Here is a 23652-nt window from a genome sequence, read left to right as displayed (position 1 = left end):
TATTTTTTCTATTGCTGAAGGTATTTGTAAAATGGGGCGGTGTCCATGGAGTGCTCTGAGATCCCTGACTCTCCAGAATCACCTGACTCCACTGGAGTGGATAGAGTGCTGCTACTCAAACCCAAGGTCATGTTGACCTTGATTGCCAGACATGACTGAGCCGCCTTTTTTTGTTGCTGTTAAAATAGATGCACTGAGAACAGTTCACTCACTTTTGCCATTTTGGCAGATTCCCTTTTACTCTGAGAGCTTGCTTCAAGTCAAATGGTCAAATTGTAAAAGGTTCCCGTCCATCCGGGAGATGCCTCAGAATGAGAGGAAGCCAGCAAAGATGACACCGTAGCAGACATAAACTGCCTGAACTCAGCTATTACAGAAGAATTTTCCCCATCACCTCATCTGAGTACTAAATAGCTGAGAAGTAATAACGCCTAATGTTTCCTGATCTCTTCCCTCTTTGCACGTGGTAGGCTATTCTGTTTCTGAAACACTTGCCTCATGTTCATGGCATTTGGCCTGCAGCAGTGAGGTTGAGTCCAGCCCCAGAACGTCTAAAACATTTTCTTCTAATAGATGGCTCACCATAAGTTGGAAATGCATCACACACCAGTCAGTTATTTCCACATCATAAACTCCTAATGCTTCTTTAGACTGATGGGGTTTTGTATTTGCTAAGACCTGGAAATATGCCAAATATTCTTCCATGCATGACGCTTCTTTTATTTTAGCCACTGTTGAGTTAATCGTTGGGTATTTCTGGTGCTTGAAAGCCCCTCCATTTGCTCCTGAGTATTAGCTTAAAGCACCAAGCCACTCCATAACTAGGACCACCCTGTGTAGCAGGGACATGAAACATTTGTGCTAAGATGTGACCTCCCACCCTGGCCATGGGGTTTGCATTGCAGGCATTGTGAGGATTTCAGGGAATTCCTGGGGCTGGGAGCTGAGCTGTCCTCGTGTCCAGGTTCCCACTTGATGTACTCCTAAACATTTTCTTTAAGCTCTTCATGCCACCAATCCTATTCTCCCACTTCTTTTCCTTTCTTCCTCCTCCACCCACCTTCCCCACTAAAATCCCAGTAAAGCAGCCTGGATGGGAAGTTCAGATTAGCAGTGTTTGCTGGAAGGAGAGGTGTTTGGGAGGGCAGTGAGAAGCTGCTGGCTACGAGTACAAATTTTCAGTGGCAGCTTGACTTCTGCACTCAGATCTCTGGTGATCCTGTTGGGATGCAATTGGCTGTCAGTCCCAAGAACCAAAAGGCAATTCCACTTCATTAATCACTTTGCTAGCTGGTTTCTAATGGTCTTATCAACATGCTTTGCCATCTGCAAATTGTCCCATAGTTGAAGTGCTCTGCCTGCTCACCTCTCCCTTTAATTTGTTCCTTTTATGGCAAGACTGGTAGAATTTCCTCTTTTTCCCCACTGCCTCCAAGTCTGATGTGCTTTCCAGGTTCTCCAGCTGCTCAACACTACTTAAGATTGTGCCAACTTGTCAGTGATAAACCCTTCTTTATTTTTTTTTTTCCCAGAGGCTTGCGTGTGCAAAGCTTCAAGCATAAAAATCTGCTTCAGTCCTGAAGCTTGGCAGACAGCACCTCAGGCCAGGAGCAAATATCTTTGCAAGGTTAAAAACAATGACAATATATTTGGCCATTTTTCAGTACTGAGAGTGTAAAAATAATAGTTTGTGTGATGGAGGAGTTTATGAGCTTATTTAACTAAAATGAGTTTGATTTAGCACAAGGATTTTGCAAGGGATTCATCCTCAATACAGCCTTATTGCAGTGCTTTAAATCCCTCCTCTTTCCTCCTTTAAGGTTAATGCAGTTGCATTCACACAAAGATGAGCATGTATTCTGCAACTTTGTACTTTGTTCTCCAAATGCATCCAGGAACCTAAGAGTTAATTATATCCACAAACCTGCTTGCATATTCACATGCATGCGAATACACACGGGCGCACGCATGCATGAATTGTTTTCTCTTTGCCCTTTCTAAAAGCTCTGACCTTGTACCAACTCTTCTGTAGCTACAGGAACTGCTCCTTCCAGAGCTCTGCAGAGCTGTTCTCCACAAACAAAAGCTTTACCTCCTCAATGCACGGCACAAAGTATCTGTGAGCCACCGTTCATGAATCCTTGCTTCCCAGGCTGACAGCAGACCTCACCACATGCAGTGATTCCTTCAAATGTCAGCTCCCCTAGGGACTACATTTCAAAGGACAGCAATAATAGTAATGCTTTTCACTTCTGCCACACTTCTCATCACAGGATAGCAAAGCATTTGATCAGTACTAGGTCCTGACTACAGGCTTGGAATAACTTTGCAAAAAAGGGGTGTGCTGGCATCCTCTACCCTAGAAACAAAAAAATTCTCACCAAGCCTCACCAGAACCGCCTGCTACGACCGTGACCTGCTTGCACTGCGCCAGCTGTAGGACTAGAGGTCTGGAGATGACCAGCCATGCATGCAGGATGTCGTGCAAGGAAGGAAGGAAGGAGGAAGGGGCAAGGCAGTTAGAGCAATGAGATCCTGCTTTTACTGAATCCAGACTGTCTACATTAAACTGATTCAGCCCAAAGCATTTTCAAGTCACAGCAAACTGCCATAAATCATAGTAAGCATAAACGTCTGCAAGATCACCTCTGCATCAGCGTACCTCCTGATATACAATCTTACAGCCATCCCTACTTACACGATTGTGTAAAGGTGGACAAAATCTCACACTTCAAGATATATGAAACCTCTAAACACTTCATGATGCCTAGAAAATAGTTTAGACAATGCAGTAAGTTTACTATGAGTTATAATGCACAACAATTAATAACAGCAGCACAGTTCCTGCCCAAATCCCTATAAGCACAAAACAAAAGCCTTTCTGTTATAAACACAGAATCACACTATATTGCTTAATTCCATCCCAAAACACTTCAGATCTCCAGTCCCACTGGAGAGCTCTATAGTTATCAAAAATCCAATAGATGAAACCAAAAAGGCATAGCAGAACCCATTCTGTCCAAATTAAATCCTCTGAGGTTCTCTGTAAATCCATCACAGAACAGAAATATCATTAATTCATTTCCTGGCTTCACATCCTCCTGACAACTTGGTATCTGAATGCGTTATCAGTGGCCATTCCTTTGCAGTTGGTAACAACCAAAAGAAAATCGGGAGGGAATGGGCTTGTGGTTACCAGCATAGATCTGGGCATCACAGGAGCTGCACTTTGCCACAGGCTTGCTGTATTCTCTTGGTCAAGTTACTTAACCTTTTTATGCCCCATCTCCCTCTCTGTCCTGGATAACAGCTGCTGATGTAGTTCAGAAGGCTTTTCTGAAGCTCCATTTGTCAATGCCTGTAATGTATTATTTATTGTCAAAGACATAAACAATCGCATCCTGAAGATGCTGAGAACATCACCTGCATTTTGATTTCTGCCAAAACCTCTCTTCCACTTAGGACAAACCCTTTGTTTCTCCTTCACTAGCATAATAGTCTTTTATTCAATGATGATTACATTTAACAAGCCAATACGCATGTTTGGGGCCATGAAGTCAGCTCCCAGTTACTGACTTTCTGTAACAGGGGAGGCTCAAGGGAAAGCCACTGGATTTGTGATGCAGTGGCGGCAAAAAGCATTGCTGGTTTTGAGGACTCTTTGCGAGAGGCTTGCAATTGGTGGTCCTGTCAGCATCAGCAAGGTATTACTCATGTCTGAAGGACAGCCTTTAGGGTGAGAAAATGCCCTGCATAGATGCTTAAAAGAGCAGCAGGATAAACATATGTGAAGAAAAAGCTGAACAGAGCCCAGATATAGCACATCTATCTCTGTTAATGCTACACAGGGTAAATGTATCTGAGAAAAGGCACGTAAAGAGAAGTACATTTTCTATAAATCTTGGTGAAAACACTGGTTTGTTTTTAATATTTTTTCTTCTGGAGACTGGTGTATCAGGCTCCCTTGTTCCTGTTACAAAACCTGATGACAAACTAGGCAGTGACTAGATTTAACATCCTGACTGACCTTATCTAACTGACCTTGCACCAAAGCAGCACAGCATGCTGCCAAATTTTCCAATTCTCTTCAGTATCTGAAGTCTCAGGAGGTCCATTTCCTAAATAATTTTGGATCTGCTGACCTTATCGCATTGCCCAGAAACAAAACGGCCAGGCAGTTGGCGGGGGCTTTTAAGCACGCTCACAAAAGGGGGAGCTCTGGGTGCAAAACTCTTCTCTGAAAACGCAAAAGCCCTGGGCTTGCCTGGGTGATGGGGGGTGTTGTAAATTCCCGAGAACAACAAGATCTCTGACGCTAAAATAAATTTGGCCTCCAAATTCAACCAAGAATGAGTATTTGACTAAAATCCTGCCACACTCTGGAAGGCTGAAGATGGTTTGAATGATATGAAGCGTTGCATTTCTAAAGCTGAATAGTTTCAGTTTAGGGAGAACTCTTCTCAACACTTAAAAATAACCAAGAGAAAGTTAGAAATGCATCTTGTGACTCTCCAGAAGAGTTTTATGTTATGTCACTTGTTATGCAAGCCAAAAATGGGTTTAACACAAAATGGCACTGACTTTTCAATCATTAATGGCACAATCAACTAAAATACATAATCTGTTACAGCAAACACGGTGTTTGTAAACATGTGCAATTAAAGTGGAATAAGATTCAATTATAATGGGTTATGTGTGCATAATAATGCAGATCATGCAATTCTTATTAGTTGGGCTGTAGCTCGGTTCACGAGGAAATTATATTGAAATGTGCTATAATGAAGAGGAAATTTTAATGAGAAGACAAGGTTGAAAAAATATTACTCAGAGAAAAAGGAATGAAAGTGTCCAGAGGCAGAATACAAATGACAGTAATACAAAGCCATTTGACTATATCTCTGGCTTTATGCAAAGATTAGAAATTCACACTTGACAGCTGCCAGGAACTAGGTAGGCAGAGTTCGCCCCACTGGTTGCCACCGTTCAGAGAGCTGGTCCATGCTCTCTCTCCAGATAAGCTCTCTACAAGCTTTGCTCATTTTAGGAGTTTCATGTGGTGCAAGTGACATGAATGAATTTAGCTCTCAGTGCTACAAGAGTGTCTAGCTTCTCCCAAGCTGCTACTTTTTGGGTGGGGGTAAACAGTACTCCCAAAGATACTTAATTTCATTTATTTCCACTTTTTTCCTCTGATAGTATAGGCTTATATCCAAGGTAGATATTATGCACCTATCTGATCTTTCCCTTTGTTTAATCACTCATGGAAGTTGATTTACTTCACATGAATTGCTTTAATTAACCATCACTAGGAGTGAGGGAGGACCAAACTACATTTTCTAATGCACAGAAAATTACTAGTAAACAGAGCCTAGGTGATACTGAACGCCTAAGAGCTGATCTCAGCTAAAACAAGCGGACCTTGTCTAATTCTGGAAACAGACAGCTCACAAACTACTTTACAAAAACCAGTTATAATGGGTACACGTGTATAACAATGCAAACTGTGCTACACAGATTAGTACAAGGCTTTGACTTGACTTAATATTTGAGAGGTGAAAGCAATACAGCATATGAAGTAAAACAAAATAAATGAGAAAACCAAGATGCTGTGTTGCATTAGCTACACTATCCTTAGGAGGCTGAAATCCTGAAGAATAACTTCTATTGGCTCGGACAAGGCATTAAGGAGATCTGCCCTGAGCTTGTTGCTGTTGGCACAGAGGAGCTGCACTTAAGAACATAAAGGTGCACTTCTTCAGAGTGGTAACAAGTGACTGTAAGTGTGAGAGATTAAATTGGAATTTTTATATGGAGGAGGAAACCTCTGTGTGTGTCTGGTCCCACAGTATCACCAAGCATAAAAACTCTCAGATAATCAGGGGAAAAAATGTCCAGAGACCAGATTCCAAATTCTTCATTCTGAACAAACGCTCACTAGAGGAAATTTGAAATTATATGAAGGAAATGATACTGTCACCACAGCTCATAGTGAACAATAGTCTCATACATATTCATACATTCACTGTTATCACGTAACACCCCATCTAGGGATCTGTGCCATTCTCACAGAAAGCAGTTAAGAAGCATGGTGATCTTCTGGCTCTCCGGGGGGACTGGGCAATTGTCCCCCACTGTGCATCTTCCGGCTTTTTTTCCACTTTAACTTCAAGTGTTGCAACCTATGAGGCTTCCCTTCCCAGGAATTTTTTCTGGATATTTAGTCTGTTTCCCTTTCTCACTTCTGACTCCTCATACTTTCTTTTACACTCTGCTGTGCTGCTTAATTCTTCCCTGTCTTTGGTGTTTATACCTTTCAGCACTAGATTGTAGTGTCTCTCTGTAGCCATTTTTCTCTGAATGACAGTATATTACAAATTCAGTTCTTCCAGTACTGCTTTAGCTCCTTTAATCTTTCTTTATAAATGGATCTCTCCATCCGCTTGCTAATTTTTGTTGCTCTTCTCTGAACTCACTACAATTTTTCAGTATCTCCTTGCTAATGAGTTTCCCAGAACTGAATACAGTGTTCCAGGTGCAGAAACAGCCGAGCAGCATAAAGGTGGTCCGAACCTGTGCTGCCCCAAACGGCACTGCCCTTTTTGCTGCCGTATCTCATTTCTAACTCGGGTTTAACTTGTGCCCACAAGTTTTGAGAGAGAAGATGGAATTTCACCTACTGTTCTGTTTCAGATATTTAGCAGGCAGATTCTAAAATGCTAAATTTGAAATTTTTTTAGGAAGTAATTGTGGGTATGCACATCTGTCCTGAAGAGTGCAATCTGAACTCTAAGCACCATCACCCATGTGGAAGTCAAACCCCTGCCTTATGTCGCTAACTTAGAAAATATCCAAATTGTACAACTGGATGCGTAATTCAAAACCTCCCATTTAGGAAGGATGCTGGAGTAGAAGTGGATTCTCATAAGTCTTCAGGCTAGCAAGATTCACATCTACAGAAGCAGACATGCAAAACTATGAACCAAAACCTCCTTTCCTCCTACCAATGAAAACTGATTGATCTGTTTTGTTCCAGTGAACAGGAAAACTGGTCAAATTCATCTGTTCTGTAACTAACCCTGAATTAATTTTATGGGCTCCTGATGCAGCTGCTTCTCTCTCTGGATGTTTGCATCTTTTGTGGAGGATTTTAGTTCCTCTTAATTTAATCTCATCTGCATATCTTATTAAAATGTTGCTTCCTCCTCCATTTCTAGATGAACAGTGACGATATTAAATAGAACTTATTTAAGAGTAAGCTTTGTGGTTCTTCTGTGGTCTCCTCATCTTCAACTCCACGCTTTGCCACTCACTGTTAACCTCTCTTTATAGCCTTCCAGCCTGTTTTCAGTCAAGAAGGCAGTGTTCATCTCCAAGATGATTTAAATTAATTTTTCTAGAACGATTTCATGAGGCACGGTATCAAATGCACTACTCAGATGCAAATGCATTACAGCTCCAGCATTCCCTTCATCCGTTAATTTTCTGTTTCTATCAAAAAAGCAATCAAGTTTGTCTGCTGAGATTTATTCATGCTAGACCGACACTGCCTGAGGCTTCGTGCTGCCGGGACCAGCTCTCAGGCATGCCAAACACCCACGACCAGAGATGCCTCCAAGGTAGCTGGGTGTATCAACACCTCTAAAAATGGGTGTTTGGGGGCACTATTATGTTAATCCTATGCTGTGGGCTGAGCTAATTGGCAGTTCTGTCATTATTGTATCAGTGCAAGCCCAGGCAGGACTGTGATTTCTGTACAAAAATTGTTGGGATCCCACACAATGAGCTGGGGCACAATTCTCCTGGAGGGCTGCAGCCAGGGGTTGTGGTTCCCCCACCTGCTGAAAGCAACTGCTCTTGTATTGTGGCAAGGTCACCCAAAATACCTCAGAAAGCCCTGTACCAGCACATCTTGCACAGCAGCATCTGTAAAGCATCCTGTTCCCTGCCAGGCATCACTCCCAGGGCTCTCTTTACGGTGGCATGGTGCCTGGCCAGGATGGGGACCTCCTGCATGGAGTCTCATGACAGATTTAGGAGCAATGAGCTGCCAGGCAGCGGGGGCCTTTGCCACGAGGGACTGCAGCCACCCAGGGAGCATTGCAGGGACTTTTTGATGGGCCAGGTTTCCTTCATATTCCTCATCTGCACTGCAATCCAAAGCAATGCCATTTTCTTATTTTAGAAAGGGTAAAAGGTAGATTTTCAGAAAACGGTGTTTTGGGATCATTTATTTCTCCTTTTAAGTCTTTGTATACACTTTTCTTTAGTCACTTCTTAGTCTTCTGTTCACAAATTAGGAGAAATAATCACATGCAGTATGGCATTTTCACTACTTCGCCCAATATCCTTGGCTCATCTGTATCAGCTGATTTACGTATAGGCTCATCTTCCCTCATGTATTTTCTCATATGTTACTAAGAAAAGATATTTCATTGGTTCTTCCTCATTTCTGAATAGTGCACACTTCTTTTATCTGTCTCATTAAAGATAGATTCCAGTCATCATTAGTTTCATACCCATCCTAGTTTACTAATTAATGGACATACTTTCTCTCTAGGATTTTTGCTTGTCTTCCCCTGATACTCATATAATAAATGTCTTTTGTATTCCCTTTAAATCCTTTGGCAGCATTAATTCACTCTGATATTTTTTTTTGCTATCCTTATCCATTCCCTGCTGAGCTTTAAATGAATCTGTATTCTTGTTTGATTTCCTTCCACCGTTTCCTATTTCAGCACAGGTTTTTTAACCTCACATCTTTGAGCAGTCCCTTGTGAAGTGACTGCAACTGTAGCAGATAACAAACTTTTCATGCACACTTATTAGTCCTGCAGATTTGTGCATACCTGACTGCTGTAGAGATTGGAGGGGTCAAACCTGGAAATGGGCCCTGTGAATTACGGGTGCAGGGTCTGGGTCAGGACAGGGACCACTGTCATTGGGTCCTCCTAAGCTGAGCATCCTCCCACGAGCCAGGCGAGATGAAAGTGGGCTCCCATCCCAAAACACCAGCCATTAACCCCCCAAAGCAAGCAGCAGCCCCAGTGAGTTCAACAGGGTGCTTCAAAGGATTCCTGGCATACACCCGATCAGAAAAAGCAGTAAACATCTTTCTGTAAGTAATTAGTTCCTTAAATAATTAGTTAATATTTGTATAGTACTTTGAAGATGTTAAGTGCTCAGTAAGTGCACACATTATTTTTGGCATTTAGGGGTCCTTTCAGTCTCTGCTGCCAGCACCTAGTTCTCAGCATTAATGAGTTATGTGACATTGCTTAGGGGTAGATGTGTTTAGCAGAAAGGATTAGTTGCTATCTCTCTCCACACTCTTTTTAAAAAAAAAGAACAAATTTGCTCTTTGCCAGGAAAGGGAATATCTAGCTTCACTGTGCCCTTAGGGCCACAGAAAGCCTCATCTTAGGCCCCTGGTCCAGCTGAAAATCTTCCTGCGGGTAGGGAGCATAGCTAAGCTAGTCTGACCCATTTCAAGGCTGCTTCTAACAAGTTCCAGCTGCAAATCCTTCACTCACTCAGTTGTGGCTTGGTGGGTTAAGTGGAAAAGGCAAATTCTCCTCTTCTAGACCAGGTAAACCATTACGTTTTTTGCTGTCAACTCTAAAGTGATATTTTTGAAAAAGAAAGATTTTTTTTTTTTTTTAAGAATCGCTAAGATTTCAGCAGGGACACTGGTGAAGTTATTCTTAATGCTGGGTTATCAATGTATTAAAGTAGCTTCTTGATGTGATTTATCTAAAGCAAATGGAAGTGGTGTCTGTGTTGGTACTGTTTATACTGTTCTTACAAACTTACTTAAAGCTCCTAGCTAATTAAGTATTCTGGGAATCTAATGCAAGGCAGCAGGTACTACAGTTCCCCTGCAGAGTCTATTTTCAATATTAATTATCTTGCTGTGCGTTAAGTAGTTTTTGTTTTTGCGTTAAACGGTTTATGAAGATTAGATGATTAAAATGATAAAAACTAATTTTCTCAAGCATAGCCACTCTGCAGCAGTCAACTGGAAAGAGAAAAATATGTGCACTTAGTTGTATTGGAAAAATGGCACTATAACTAAATTATCATTTTTGGGGGAAAGGCATCAAATGTTGTTGCTGTCCTGCTGACCACACACTTGTGCATGTGTTGATGTGTCTGCTGCTCATTTTCATTCCCAATAAAGCAGATTTTTGTCTGAGAAATTAATTTCAGTATATGACAGGAATAGCTATCACTTGCAAACATACCACATCTGCTGCAAAGCTAAGCTCAGTGTGACAGCAGAGTATATTTTGACTGCTCTGTGAGGAGGAGGGGGGCTGATGAAACATCTCTGTGGCTGGGTCTGGTTTCATGGCATTAAGCTGGGCTGCAGTACAAGTGCCTCTTACGGGGGCAGCTGTTACTGGAGGATGATCTTATGGTTAAAGGAATCTCTTTTACAAACACTGTTACCGTGCCTTGGTTCCCTAGCTGCAAAATGATGAGGAAAGGAAGGAGAAGGATAAGTCACAGCCCTACCTTCTGCGAGACATTGTTATTAGTCTGCTAATGCTGACAGATATCTGGTTTCACTCCTTTGCTCTTTATCCCCAGCGACGTCCAGAGGGACTTTGCAGAGCTGTTATGGCTTATTACAATACATTGCTAAATTTGAGGCTGTTGGACCTCAGCAGATTTGTTGGTTTTAATTTTGGCCTAAGAGTGACCTCTGAAGTAAGGAATGGTTGTTTAGGAAAGATATATCTATCCCTTTCTCTTTGAAACCAGTGCACTTGAAGTGTGGTCTGAGCAGCACAGCGGTAGAGATGGGTGCAGCTATCAGAGCCCTGCCCTGCGAAGCTGCCACCCTGAAGAGCCCATGCTGCAGTTTTCTGCCCTATCACCACGGTCACATCTAACTTGCTGCCCACTCTCACCTCTGCTGCTTCCATCACAGGACACGTACGTTGGGTGAGAGCAGGCAAAATGACCCTGAGCAAACCAGCAGCATTGCCATCCTCATAGACAGCGCTTCAGGTTGTTTCCTGTGACTCTGGCACTAAGTATCTCTTTCCTTTCCCCCTCTCATTATAAACATGGTGACTTATAAGCAATATAAAATGTTTTGTTATAACAAAGTTTCCTGCCTGGCAGGTAGAGGAATCTGCACAGTATTTGCTAATGCTAGAGCCATGGGAATTAAAGTCGCTCTATCATTAGCAGTAGTCACTCCCATTGCACATGTGAGGATGAAACCAAAAGAGCAAAAGGTGCTTTGTGAGATACAGTGTAAGCCAAGAAGCTGAGGACAAGTGGGAGAATTGCTCTGATTATTTAGCATGTGGGATATATCCATTTTATATGGTCCTGTGGTGGTTTCTGCATTTTGGGACACTTTCCTTCAATGACTAACACTCTAAATATCGTTTTTTCTATGAGGCTGTTGTCTTTAGTGCTATGAACTGTTATTTGTTGATATAATGCAGTCTTTTCAATGTCCTAGAATTTATTATGGGTATTAGAGATGCCAATGTTTATCCATTTTACACCTTCATTATCTGATCTAGCCTCATCATTACTCCAAATACATACAATGGTATTATCACTGTTGTCTTGTTTCATTATCATTCCCATTTGTTAGTGCTTTATTTCTAGGAAATAATTTATTAGAAAATATGCTGAAGCATAATCAGCCCCAATATTATGTATGTTTGAATCTCAAGCATTTGACAGAAAATGTCTGTGACTCAGAGGTGGCACGGTGTCTGTTTTAGGCCAGTGATGGTAGCCTGGGCCAAGGACCACACTTAATGCTGGATCATGAACAGCCTCTGACAGTCTAAAATGTCTGTAGTGGATACCTCAGTCTCCTACATGTCCACAGTGGAGGTTCTTCCCAGTGCTAAATATAATCTCTGTCCTCAGAAAATGAGGAGTTTGTATTATTAGTATACGTCCCACCTACAGTAATAATGACTGATGTGTATTTGATCTTTTTCCCCTAGTTCTCCTGAACTGAAGCTGTATGTTGTGTGAGGCTACATAGTCAGTTGTAGAGAGGGGAAAGGAGGAGAGAAAGGGGTGGGGGTGGAAAGCAGGATGCAGCTGCCTCTGTTGAAGACGGACATAGGCGTCACACTGTTATGGTGGCAACTGTTAGATTTTTATGTTGAGAAGGATTTTAAGGATCAACTAAATAGAAAGTAAAGCTGAGATGAGAATGCAGAGAGGGAAGGGGCCAGAAAGACAGGTGTAACGTGTCTGACATGAGGGGATTCTTGATCAAGGAAACAGCCTGTCCATACTGGGCAGAGAAAGTGCACTCAGAGCCTAGGACAACTTGCTGAATATCCTGCCTGAGAGAAAGCATTGAAAAAGCTGACCTGAATCCATTTTTAGCAGCGACTGTTCTTCTAACTGGAAGTGTTTTCCAGCCACAGTGAGCTGCACTCAGCTACGAGCAGGTTCTGCTTTGCTGGGCTCTCGCGATGTCAGTTCTTGGCCAGCAGCGTAAGGCGGTGGGATGCCCTGACGCTGGGAGGAAGAGAGCCTTGTCTTGCTCAACAGCCCTTACCTCTGACAGCATGATGCAGCTCATGGCAATTTTGGCCACAAGTAACACAGAGTTACGGGAGATCTTGCAAGAGCACCTGCCGCAATAAAAGCAGATAGTTATCTCTGTATTTTAGGGAAGCTTACAGTGAGTCTGAGTTAGTAATCCCAAACATAGCACTTCCTCCATGTTAAAGGCTGGAAGGGAAAAGCCCTATTTTCTCAGCTTGCAAGGTGTCGTTAATAAATCAACCCATGGAGAAAATACCAGAAACAGTCTTTTGGAACAAATGATATGATTAAAAAACTATATTTCATCCGGCAAGTAATTATCACACCCGCTGATATTTGTAAAGATATAATTCAGTGAAAAATAAAATCCATGTCTCTGCTATAAATTCTGGCTCAATTCCCACAGATACCAATCCTCAATCCTTAACCAAAATTTGCTGAGGCATTGTCTGACACAGAAAATGGACTCGGAGCTCTAACATAAAACCTAATTACAGGAGGTACTGCAAGAGAGGGCAAGAGATGATGCCTGTAGTGCTGAAGAAGACAGGGTTTGGTACCCATTCTTTTCCAGCAAAAAAATACCAGATATCAGTAACACTGCCTCAGATGCAGAACACGCACACAGACACATGCATACTCCAGTTTGAAAAGCATAAACTGCCTTCTCTCCTCTTCACTCAAAACCCAAATGCCTGCAACAATATCAACAAATACCATAAAAATTAGAAATTACATTCCAATTCTCAACACAAGGAAGCTGTGGTGTGTGCATGTGCACGCGGGGAAGTGTGAGGACTTGGCTAGTAGGTAAGAAGTCAAAATTGATTCTACACAACATTATCATTTGAAAGCCTGTCCATCTATTCATCAGGACCTGCCTTGTGTCTGGGCAGTGATGGCAGCTGGGTCAGTCACCGCAGCAATTCCCATCCGGGGACAGCAGGATATTGTGGGGGGCTTATGTCTCTGCAGGCATTAAGACCTTTGGCATCAGGACTGGATTCCCCAGATGCCTTTCCCTGCTTAGCACTCAGGAAACTGCACTTTGCTGTCGGTTTTGCCTGGAGGCTGTGTATTCACACAAATGGGAAGTTTGCCATAGGCTGTATGAAACAGCACAGGAATGAAGGGTCTGGCAAAGGCAGGTTAACAGCATGGCTCTGAAATAGGCTGGAGGGAAAGTGCTGCAAAATGCACTTTTGTGTGGGAACTGCTCAAAATGGAAGGCTCACTCTGCCGTGACAGTAGTATGCAGGTAGTGGGAACAGTCCGTGACTGTGTTCAGCAAAGTACCAGCTCCCAGTGTCCAAGCACGGACCACAGGCTACATCAAGACTGAACGCAGGTACCGGCTCTCAGTGTTTAGCTTTCATCACAACTGCGTAAGTGACATGAAGCAAAGGTTAACACACATGTTAGAGAGAAATGAGAAATGGGATCGCAGTTCTCCAGCAGGTGCAGGGAATCTGTCTACCGCTTTGTCAGGTAGGTGGTATAGGCTGTGTAATAGGCTGTAAAGTACCCAGGATCACCTGTGTTGGACTGTGCTGCAGAAGAGCACCTTCCAGTTGCTCCCATCACTGCACCCTACTGTCACTCTCTGCCACCTGACTAATTCTCACTGCATGTCTGAGACCTTATTCTATGAGCAGCATCATGTAATCCTCACACGTCAGCATGCAACGGCCACCAGAGATCACGTATAGGCATTAAATGCATTAGTTGAGAGGACGGTTCCCAGACGGAAAAATTAAAGAACCATTCTCTTAAGATTTCTGCCTGATCATGCACCATCCCTTCACTAAGCTGGGATTAATATTTCAAAGGAAATACAATCTCCTGTGGGCACTTTCAGAGAGGCCCCATGAACCAGCTGAACCGGGTAAACTTATAAGATATACAGTCTTCTTGCTTCTTTCTGTCTGGAGTATGTATAGTAATAAACCCCTTATATAAGTATACATGTGCTATTGGGGATGCAACATGAACTTTGTTCGTTCTCATTACCCAAGGACAGGCAGATCTGTTATTTACTGTTTCAGTGCTCGCAGCATATTTGTGGGATGGTGTTAAGGGTTCATCTGGCCACAAAGAATTCATGCTATATCCTGCACAGCATGGGATACACACGACAAGACACTGTTAATACAGCATCTGTCTACTGGTGGTGAGACAAAATTACCTTCCTTGGTTGTCCCTGCTGGCATGGGATCAGCAGGCTAATGAACGTCTTAAATTTGCATTCCTTGGGGTGTCAGGAAAGGAGGAACAACACTTTACATTAATGCAAGGTGAAAATCATGGTATGGCAGTGAAGAGGAAATCTGTGGATTGTCCTCGGGAAACAAGGGAATATTTGTCACTCATTTAGGAAACAGCAGGATGACATTAATGGATTTGCTAAATATCTGAGTAAAGTTCCTAGAGGAGAAGACACTAATATGCTTTCTGGTACATACTGTAATTTTCCATCACTGGTTAGCCATTGTGGTAAGCTTATGGTGGTCATGACATGCTTTGTGATAGTGATCGATACCTAATTAGGCAAAATGTTAATTTGTTAACGCCTGAAGCTTTAAGCCTCACCTTCAAGCATCAGCCCCATGTGCGTTACTGTTCTCTGTGACAAATCACTTGTGTTCTTGTTCTTGACCTAACAGGGCTAACTCCTATCATGTCAATGCCATTAGCTCAATTTAACCTCTTTTTTCGTGTGAAAAGCTAAACTACAGCTGTTGCTTAGTCAAAATGTGATGCAGAGCGCGCTGCTCGGGCTTACTCCCTCTGCTGTGATCCCAGCAGGAAATATGGATGGATAGCCTTGCCCCATGTGCTGGTTTACACAAGAATGAGCAAGATGGTTTAAAAAAAAACACTTTGTGGTGATCCAGAACTGCTGCAGTTTCCTCCTGCAACATCAGGAAGTTACTGCCATCCCTTTCCCTTTCCTCCTGCCGGGAAATCCATTGCTGGTAGTATAGCAGCACCTAGAGGCCCTGGGCCGGAGACGGCAGCACGGCAGCAAGCTGCCAGGGACAGCCCCTGCCCCGAGGAGCCTGCAGCTGGGGGCACAGGGAGGTGCTGTCTGGGTCCCAGTGAGCGCCCACAAAACTCTGGGGCTCAGGGAGAGAGTGCCATTTTTCTAGTGTCACAGAGGATTTGGAGATGAAACCAGAGTGGACCCAACCTTCCTGCATCTCGGGACCATTCCTCCCTTCCATATTCAGACCCACCGGCTCTGTGAGACCTAACAGACTTACCAGAGATGATTTCTGGGGGGGATCCTTCTGATCCACTCACCTTCCCAGCAGGTAGGGGAAGGGGAAAGGTCAGCCAGATTGACTTGGAAATATGCCTCCTTACCTTGTTAAACCAGAGGGCTCCCTCTTGGCAATACCTGCACCCCTAGCCTGCCTGTACCCCTCTCCCTGCCTGCTTCCCCCCGAATCTCTGCTGCGTCCCTAGCTGCTCTGCCTGCTCTGCTCTCCCGTGTGCCTCTGCCACTGCTCCAAGGCAGGCCCAGGATCTTCAGGGGAAAGTTACCCTAGAAAAAATCTGTAAACAGCTCTGCCCCGTGGAAGGGATCTCTGCATGGAGGAGATCACCGCCTTATCACTGAATAATCCCTCTCACTACAGGGTAAAGCTTTTTCCAAATAAAGCTTTTTTTTTCCTGTGTGTGTTCGTAGATCTTCATATAATACAGTTAGAACTTCAGTGGTGGTTGGGCATGTCATCTGATCCTGACTTGGTCAAGGAAGGAAGAATCTGCCATCCGTGCTGACATGGTTAGTCATTAGAAGAAGCTCCCCTTGCTGCTCCCTGGAGCTCGCCTGGCTGCTTCTTCCAGCTGTTTTTCCAGACATCTTTTTCTGAAAGATTAAACAGTTCTTTATGCCTGATGTATTCCTCTCATGAAACTACTTTTGTGTTAAAATTAAGTCACTGGTCTGTCTGACTTTAGCTGTTATATAAGCTAAGAAACAAATTTGTCCTCTATAGCCTTTTGTCATTGCTATGGATCTGAACTAGCTTTGGTATTTAAGCATTCATGAGAAAATATGGATACTAGAAATAGTGCAGCAATTTAGTATAATGCTATATATGGAGGTAACAACACTTCCTCCAATTAGTCTTAATTTCCTTATTAATATAGCCGTGAAGCTCAGCCTGCCTTTGGTGTCTGTCTTGGAGAGACACTTGTTTTCACTCTGGGTTTAGGAGGGGAAGCTCTGAGCAAAGGGGTGGAATTAGGGGAGGATAAGGAGATCTCAGGAGAGTCAGGTCAGTCCAACCCTTCACAAGGGGCTGGGGGACATGACTGAGGTTTAAGATTGTAGTTAGCTTCTGGCCAAGGAAAGACATCTCAAACATTTGAACAAGGGGATGAGCTGGCTGTATGCCACCTGTTCTCCCAACAGAGCTGTGCTACTTCTCTGATGGGGGAAATGAGACAGGGGTAAGACTGGAAGAGAGAAACTCAGTCCATTTACTGGGAAAGCTGATGAGTACATCGAGACCTTGCCTTGCCTCTGCTTGGGCCAACGGTGGGTTCATCCTCTAATCCTGTGGGCTGAGCCATTCCTGAGTTGCACAGCTCCTGCAGTGAGGGCTATGGCAAAAGCTGAGCTGATGGGAGGGGCTCTGCATAGGATGGATAGGTAATGTGTCTGTAAACTGATACAAATTAGAGCAGACCATTTTTTTTGCGTGCAGACATGCTTTTCCAACCCTTTCTATTGATCTTATTTTAAGCTAGACCTAATCCTAGCATAGACAGAACAACACTAAGGACAGAAACATCCCTTAAAACAGAGCCTCGGTTCTGTGCCACATCCTACTGGCTTTCCTTTTCATCCAAGGTTTCCTTCTGCAGCTGGTGGCAAGGGTCATTAATACTGTTACACTGGTGTCTAGGAGGTGCAGCTTATGTTCATATTCCCTTTGCACAGGACCTTTGATAAATGTAGAAGTACGTATTAGAAGACAGTCCTGAAATAAAACAGGCAAACAGACAATAGAGACATAATCAGAGAGAAAGAAGAAGTAATTTTCACAAGTGAGACAAGTCTTTCACCACTGCCCTGCCACAGAGACACCTTGCTTTTTATGCTTTCCTTATAACCAGTTGCTTTCTTTCACCCTTTTTTTCTTTCCTTCATCTCTCATTACCTTCAAGTTACACAAGCTGTGGTTATGCTTTGCACAAAAGCTTTTATGCAACACAGGTATTGTGGAAGCTTAGTATTTTCACCGTGCCCTGCCACCGTCAAGCTAGCAAGCTAATTCATCACTGCTCTCCCTGTGCCTGGCAAGCTGAAAGGTAATGCCTTTAGATGTCAGTGCTCATAATGGTGATTGTATTTTCACTTGCTGGTTCGTAATGTGCTGGTCACCAACCCCAAATAAGCAGGGAACATTTCTCACTCCCGCAGCCATTGTTGAATCATTAGCCAATCTCCTTGTGTACTTTTGCCTGCTTCTCACGACCTCCACAAAGGGATTTTGGCTGCAGAGGGCCCTGGGGCAGGCTGAAGGTGGTGGGGTGACTCTCAAGCATTGAGGTGTGATTACTGAAGGAGAAGGTGCAACTCACCTTGCTCTCACGTGATGAGCAGCAACATTGTGCAGATCTACAAACTCCTCATTCCTTAATCAAAACCTGATGTTCCAGCAGGAAGTGGCATGTGGAGCCAAGCAGGATAGCAGGACTAGCATAGTAATTACAGCATGTCAGCAAACAAATTTATTGTTAATACTCGTGAATAAGACTCTGTGCAGGTGGAATGCTTTGGAAAGAATAGGAATGTGCAGGTAGGCCGGAGACTGTTGCTTGCTCTCCTACTTGAGCAGCACCATTGGGAGCCCTCTTTCTTGCTCTTGAGAGCAGCATAATGCAGGGAAGGATTTCTCTCCGTTCACAACTTTCAAAAGGATAAAACTGTAGAATGAGGCTTTGATTCCTACTGCCTGATTAACTCCACTGCCTAAAAAACCTGAGCTCTGTGACTGGTTGTCTCTGTCTGGCAGAAGAGAGATGGCTCAATCCTATCTTCTTGTCCAACTAGCTCCCGCAAGGCACAGCCTGCATTAACCACAGATTTCCTTACCACTGTACCTACAGTGCCAGCACCTAGCTGGTATCCTCAAGTGAGCATCTCTGCTACTGCAGCTATTCTTAACCTATCAGGGAAAAAAAGCCCTTCTGTAATCTAAGTCTAAAAAATTGGTCTAGAGGGAGAATGAAGAAGGCTGCAGGAAGATATTCGCAGCAGAGGATGTTGCATAATTTCAAAAAAAGCACATTCTGTGCAGGCCTAGGCACTGGTCTACAGAGAAGCCAGGTCTGGGAGTAACTTTACTGATGCTAATAAATCCATACGAGTGTGTATGAGATCAAGACCTATGAAAATTGATAAGGGCAACTAGCCAGCTGGTGTGTGTCAGTGTAACTCCACAGAATTTGATTTGCACCAGCTGGTCAGCTACTGACCATAAGGCCAGAAGCGTATGCATGCCACAGGGTGTGAGCTGCTGCAAAGTAGGGACCCTACAGAGCTCCGCTCACCAGATGCTTCACGGAGTCCATTAATTGCCTAAAGAGCAGATGAGCTGTTTGAGCATTTCCTCAGGAAACACCAAAAGAAGCAAAGCAGAGCATTTGGAGTGGAGTTTCACAGGCACATCAGGGCAGCCATGGAAGAGCAGCTGGTGGGCAGCAGGTGGGCAGGGCAACAGGAGGCAGTGAAACGGACTCTGCCTGCATACCCCCCCGACATTAATTATACCTGTTGGACTTCATGCTCCTTCAAAACTTCTGTGGGAGGTCAGGCATGGCACTACTTTAACTCTTTGAACTGTGGTAGCGATGCTTGTCTGGAAACTACACAAACAGGAAAATCCACAAAGCATGTGAGTTTGTTTTCCAGACTGTAGGTAAACTTGTTTGGTTTTTTTAGTAGCTATTAGGTCTGCTGGTGCTCTCCTTATTTTCAGTGAAAGGGGCACAAGTAATCGGTGTCTTGCTCAATGTCATGACTAGTGAAGTCAGCATTCGCTGTGAGAGCCATTTCCCGCATTGCATTAGTTTTGTTGTGCAAGATTTCATTAACACAAGAAAACAGACGTTGACTGAGTATTGCAAAGCCTCTCCTAACTGCAGTTACTCCTTCTTGTCCTTTATTTATAAACTGAATCCATACTAGAACTGTACATGTAGCAAATCACTTGAAAACCACTATCTTTGCGAACTCACAAATAAGAATGATTTTAGTCTCCAGAGAGGGAAAGGTTATATTTCCCATTCTACAGGTGGAGGTTTGAAGCCCAAACCTTGCCTACAGTCTCTCCTGTTACCTGCGTAAGAGCCAGGAACTGAAGTCAGATCTCCTGTAGTCCAGCCCAACCCTGTTACCATAGGGCTATTCTCCAGTGTCTTATTCCTGCAAGCCATTACTCTATAAACATGATAAATAGACTGGTAAAAGTGTTTAGCATTGAATATTTCTAGAGTATAATCATTCCAGCCTCCCTTGGCAGCAGAAACGTTACTCTTATGTCAAAGATGGGGAAACTGGGACGCAATGCTTTGTCCAAGCTTGTGGGACTGTTAGGATCACAGTCTGGACTGTGGCTCCAGGTTAGTCCTATGAACTGTGTTGCCTGTCAGTGCTAGCTACTGCCAGTGAGTTAAATAATAACTTAGTGGAAGAGGAAATTAAGCAGTACTGACAAATGAGACAAGATATGCTTTTCAATGAGACTTGAAAATTGAGACAGAGAGTTGATTAAGTTCGTATCTCTGTGTGATCTAAAGATGCTAAACAACCAGCTATCCACAGCCACGGTGGTGGGAATATCGACCAGATGGAATTGTTCCTCCTGAAACACAGTAACCCATTGGTACTGCAGTGCTGCTTGGAGGGGGGTTATTTTGTCATGGGAGGAAAGAAACCTTTCTTTCTCTGACCCCCAAAGTCTTAGGGAAACCTGCGTGCACATGGTACTTAAATTTTCCTTGACTATTTTGCAAAGAAGATAGCGTCAGAAAGCACATGGAGACACAGTGGAAGAGACAAAGGTTCTAGGTAACAACCCTACTAGTATCAGTACAATGAACACATCTATACTGTAAAGCCACATCTATGTTGTGATGGGACAAATTGCAGGAAAGACAACATTTGAGTGTGCTGAGCCCCAGGATGTGAGTGCTCCTGTCCCTGGCACAGGCTGTACCTTGGTTGTGGTTCAGATGTGCTGGATGGAGGAGAGACCAGGAGGCAGAACAAATGGCCTGTCTTGCGTCTTCAGGTCCTGTGGCTGAATGACGCTGGGGCAGAGCAACTGCTCTCAAGACTTCCCCTTCCAGAAAACTCTAGGGAATGTCAGATGACAACAGGGCAGAGTGATCTTGACAGTAGGTTGAGAACTGCAATGAGCTGACAAGTGGTACAGGCATAGTGAGGGAGACAAGGGTGTGCAAACACCCACACTCCAAACTTGCAAGACACAAGTCAGAGAGGGAGGATTATGGATGCTGAAACTTTTTGGAATACTAGTTTTCCAAGAATGTCTATCTTTGCTATGAAGCTCCCTCTCCAATTACATTCCTAACACTTTGTTACATGAAATCTAGTTCCAGCTGACTGATGTATTGTATCCAACAAGGCTCATCACGAATTGGTCTGTCAGCCTGGTCAAGTGAAGAGGAAAAAAAAATCTCAATTTCTGAAAATTGTCCTTAAAAAAAAAAATTAAACTCTACACAAACAAAAATACCAAACAAGCTGCTTATATATATTGTTGCTTACAAGCGTATTACCAAAAAGGCAAGGGTATGCTGTTGAGACAAGGTGGTGAGGGTCTAGATGAGGCTGATTTTATTCCCTGTCCTACTGAAATCCTGAGGACAATGAAAGGCAGCAGTGGCAGCTGCTGCTCTGTACCCACACATGTGTCTGCCTGCCAGTTCTGCCTGACTTAATGGGGCATGTGGAGTCCAGGAGGATCACCTTATGGTGAATCCTCCTCAGTTTGCATTAGGAAGTATCGTCTGCAGCTCTGTTCCCCTCCACAGACTGCACTGTTGCTCAATAATGGCCCAGGTGGCGATGAGAGCTGAATAGAGCTGCATTGCTAGTGGAGGTTTGCTGGCTCCTTTCCAAACTAAAAAAGCATGTTTTGTTGAAATGGAAGAGATTAGGGACTGTTTACAAACATCACAGCTTCCAAGGTTTTGGAAAACCTTTCAACAAATTTCTTTGGTTGCAGAAAGGTCTCTCAAAGCACCCTGCCTTTAGTGCTGTTGTAATCCTGTTTTCCCCATGATGATTTATCTGCAGAGAGCAGAGGGGCTCCTTGCTTTGCCCGCCTGCTGACAGAGATGCTCCTGCTGACCAGGGGACAAGCGCAGGCTCTGGGAGCCCTGGTAGTGGCTCTGCTTGGGGGACCATGGGTGGCCAAGGGGAACATAGCATGTGGAGCTGGAGGCAGTCAGGGTACCAAAGGGTTTCTGGAAAATTAGCAGTATTTCTGGATGACTGGGCACAGTGGTGAATTTAAAGGGTTCTGCTGCTGCCTCAAAAAGGAGCAGCAGAGAAGTGGGGCTGAGGGAGGAAGCATCAGCATTGATTAAGCTGACAGTTCTGCTCATGTCACTATGGACACAGTCACTTTCCTTTTCTTTGCTAGCAGCAACTTAAATAATATGATGCAGAGGGAGAAGGCGGGAGTGTCAGCGCTGGGCTACTCACAGTGCTGTTGGCAGTATTTAGATGAGAAACTGGGGGTGTGATGGATGGCCATGGTACAAGGATACATGGTGATCAGTGCTCTGGAAATTCAGGCAGATTAAGTAGGACTGTGCCTGACTAGTCTGAAGGTGACTCTACCAAGAGTCAGTTGCTAGATGCTAATCAGTTTTTGTACCCCACAAATATTTGTACTGAATTCAGCTGTGCATATACCGGTTCTTGCAAATATGTTGGCCGATGCTACTTTCTCACTTTGGCCTAGATCTGCAGGCTGTGCTGCTCACCGGGCTCTAGGGTTCACAAGCAGAGAAGAGCTTGTTTGGTCCGGATCAGATTGTGACAAGCAAAGTTGCACTGCAAGCCTGGTAGAGCTGTGAGTGGTCTAGTTGTCCTGTCTCCATGCCCCTGGTCCTGCACCCTGTCTCTCCACTGATTAGCCATTGTACAGGCTGGCTGAATGGTACTCTGTCACACCATGGTTTGAAGATAAACTCAATTCTCAAATTCTATAGGAGTCTTTTTCCAATTTTTACCTTCCTTCTGGCAGTCAAGGATGATCTATACAGCTCTGTCTAAGCACGTCTAGCTTCATGACCTTGTGTAAGGCAGAGTGTGACTGGCTGGCCTGGGATGTACTTGCAAGCTGTTGTGAGATGGGATAGTCTTTGTCATCTTCATAGACACCAGTGAGGGCTGGAATGAATAGGGATAATCTCCAGGTAAGGAATGTGAGACACAGTGTCCATACCCTGTACCTGTATCAGACCTGATGATTGAAACTAAATCTTTTTGATCCACAGTTTTAACCCTAAACCCCTCCTTTAGAGAAAGAAGGCTATGTAGAAATAGTGTCTAGACTGGCTGCTGTATTGTGTGCATTACCATCAGCATGTGGGTCTGTACACTAAGAGTTCAGAAGTGTTTTTAATTGTAGTTAAGGACAGTGTCCACCAAATCTTGTATTTCACACAGTGGCTCTTAAGTCTTATGTTACACTGCTCGACTTGGATTTAGGCCTCATTCCATCCATTTTGATGGACAGATTCAGAGTAAGTGAAGTGTCTTTCTGATTTTATAAGCTTGTGTATTGTGTACAGTTAGCTGTGACAGGCAGCTCTGAAAAGAATAATTCATATAAATACCCAGATATCATTATTGGGATCCACATCTCCCTGGTTATTATGAAGACGTGACCTTTTGACATCTTTCAAAACATCACGTCAAGCTATTTCCAAGGAGGTTTCTGCTTGGAAATTGGTATAAAGCTTGAGTTTTAATTTTGTAGGAGTTAAATTGAATGTTAATAATATCTCCAACACTAGACTTCACATATAGACCATTATGGATATCTATCTAGT

Source organism: Pelecanus crispus, chromosome 9 (genome assembly GCF_030463565.1).
Source record: "Pelecanus crispus isolate bPelCri1 chromosome 9, bPelCri1.pri, whole genome shotgun sequence".
Classification (NCBI taxonomy): Eukaryota; Metazoa; Chordata; class Aves; order Pelecaniformes; family Pelecanidae; genus Pelecanus; species Pelecanus crispus.
The sequence above is the reverse complement of the archived record's forward strand: the minus strand, read 5'-3'. Positions refer to the sequence as shown.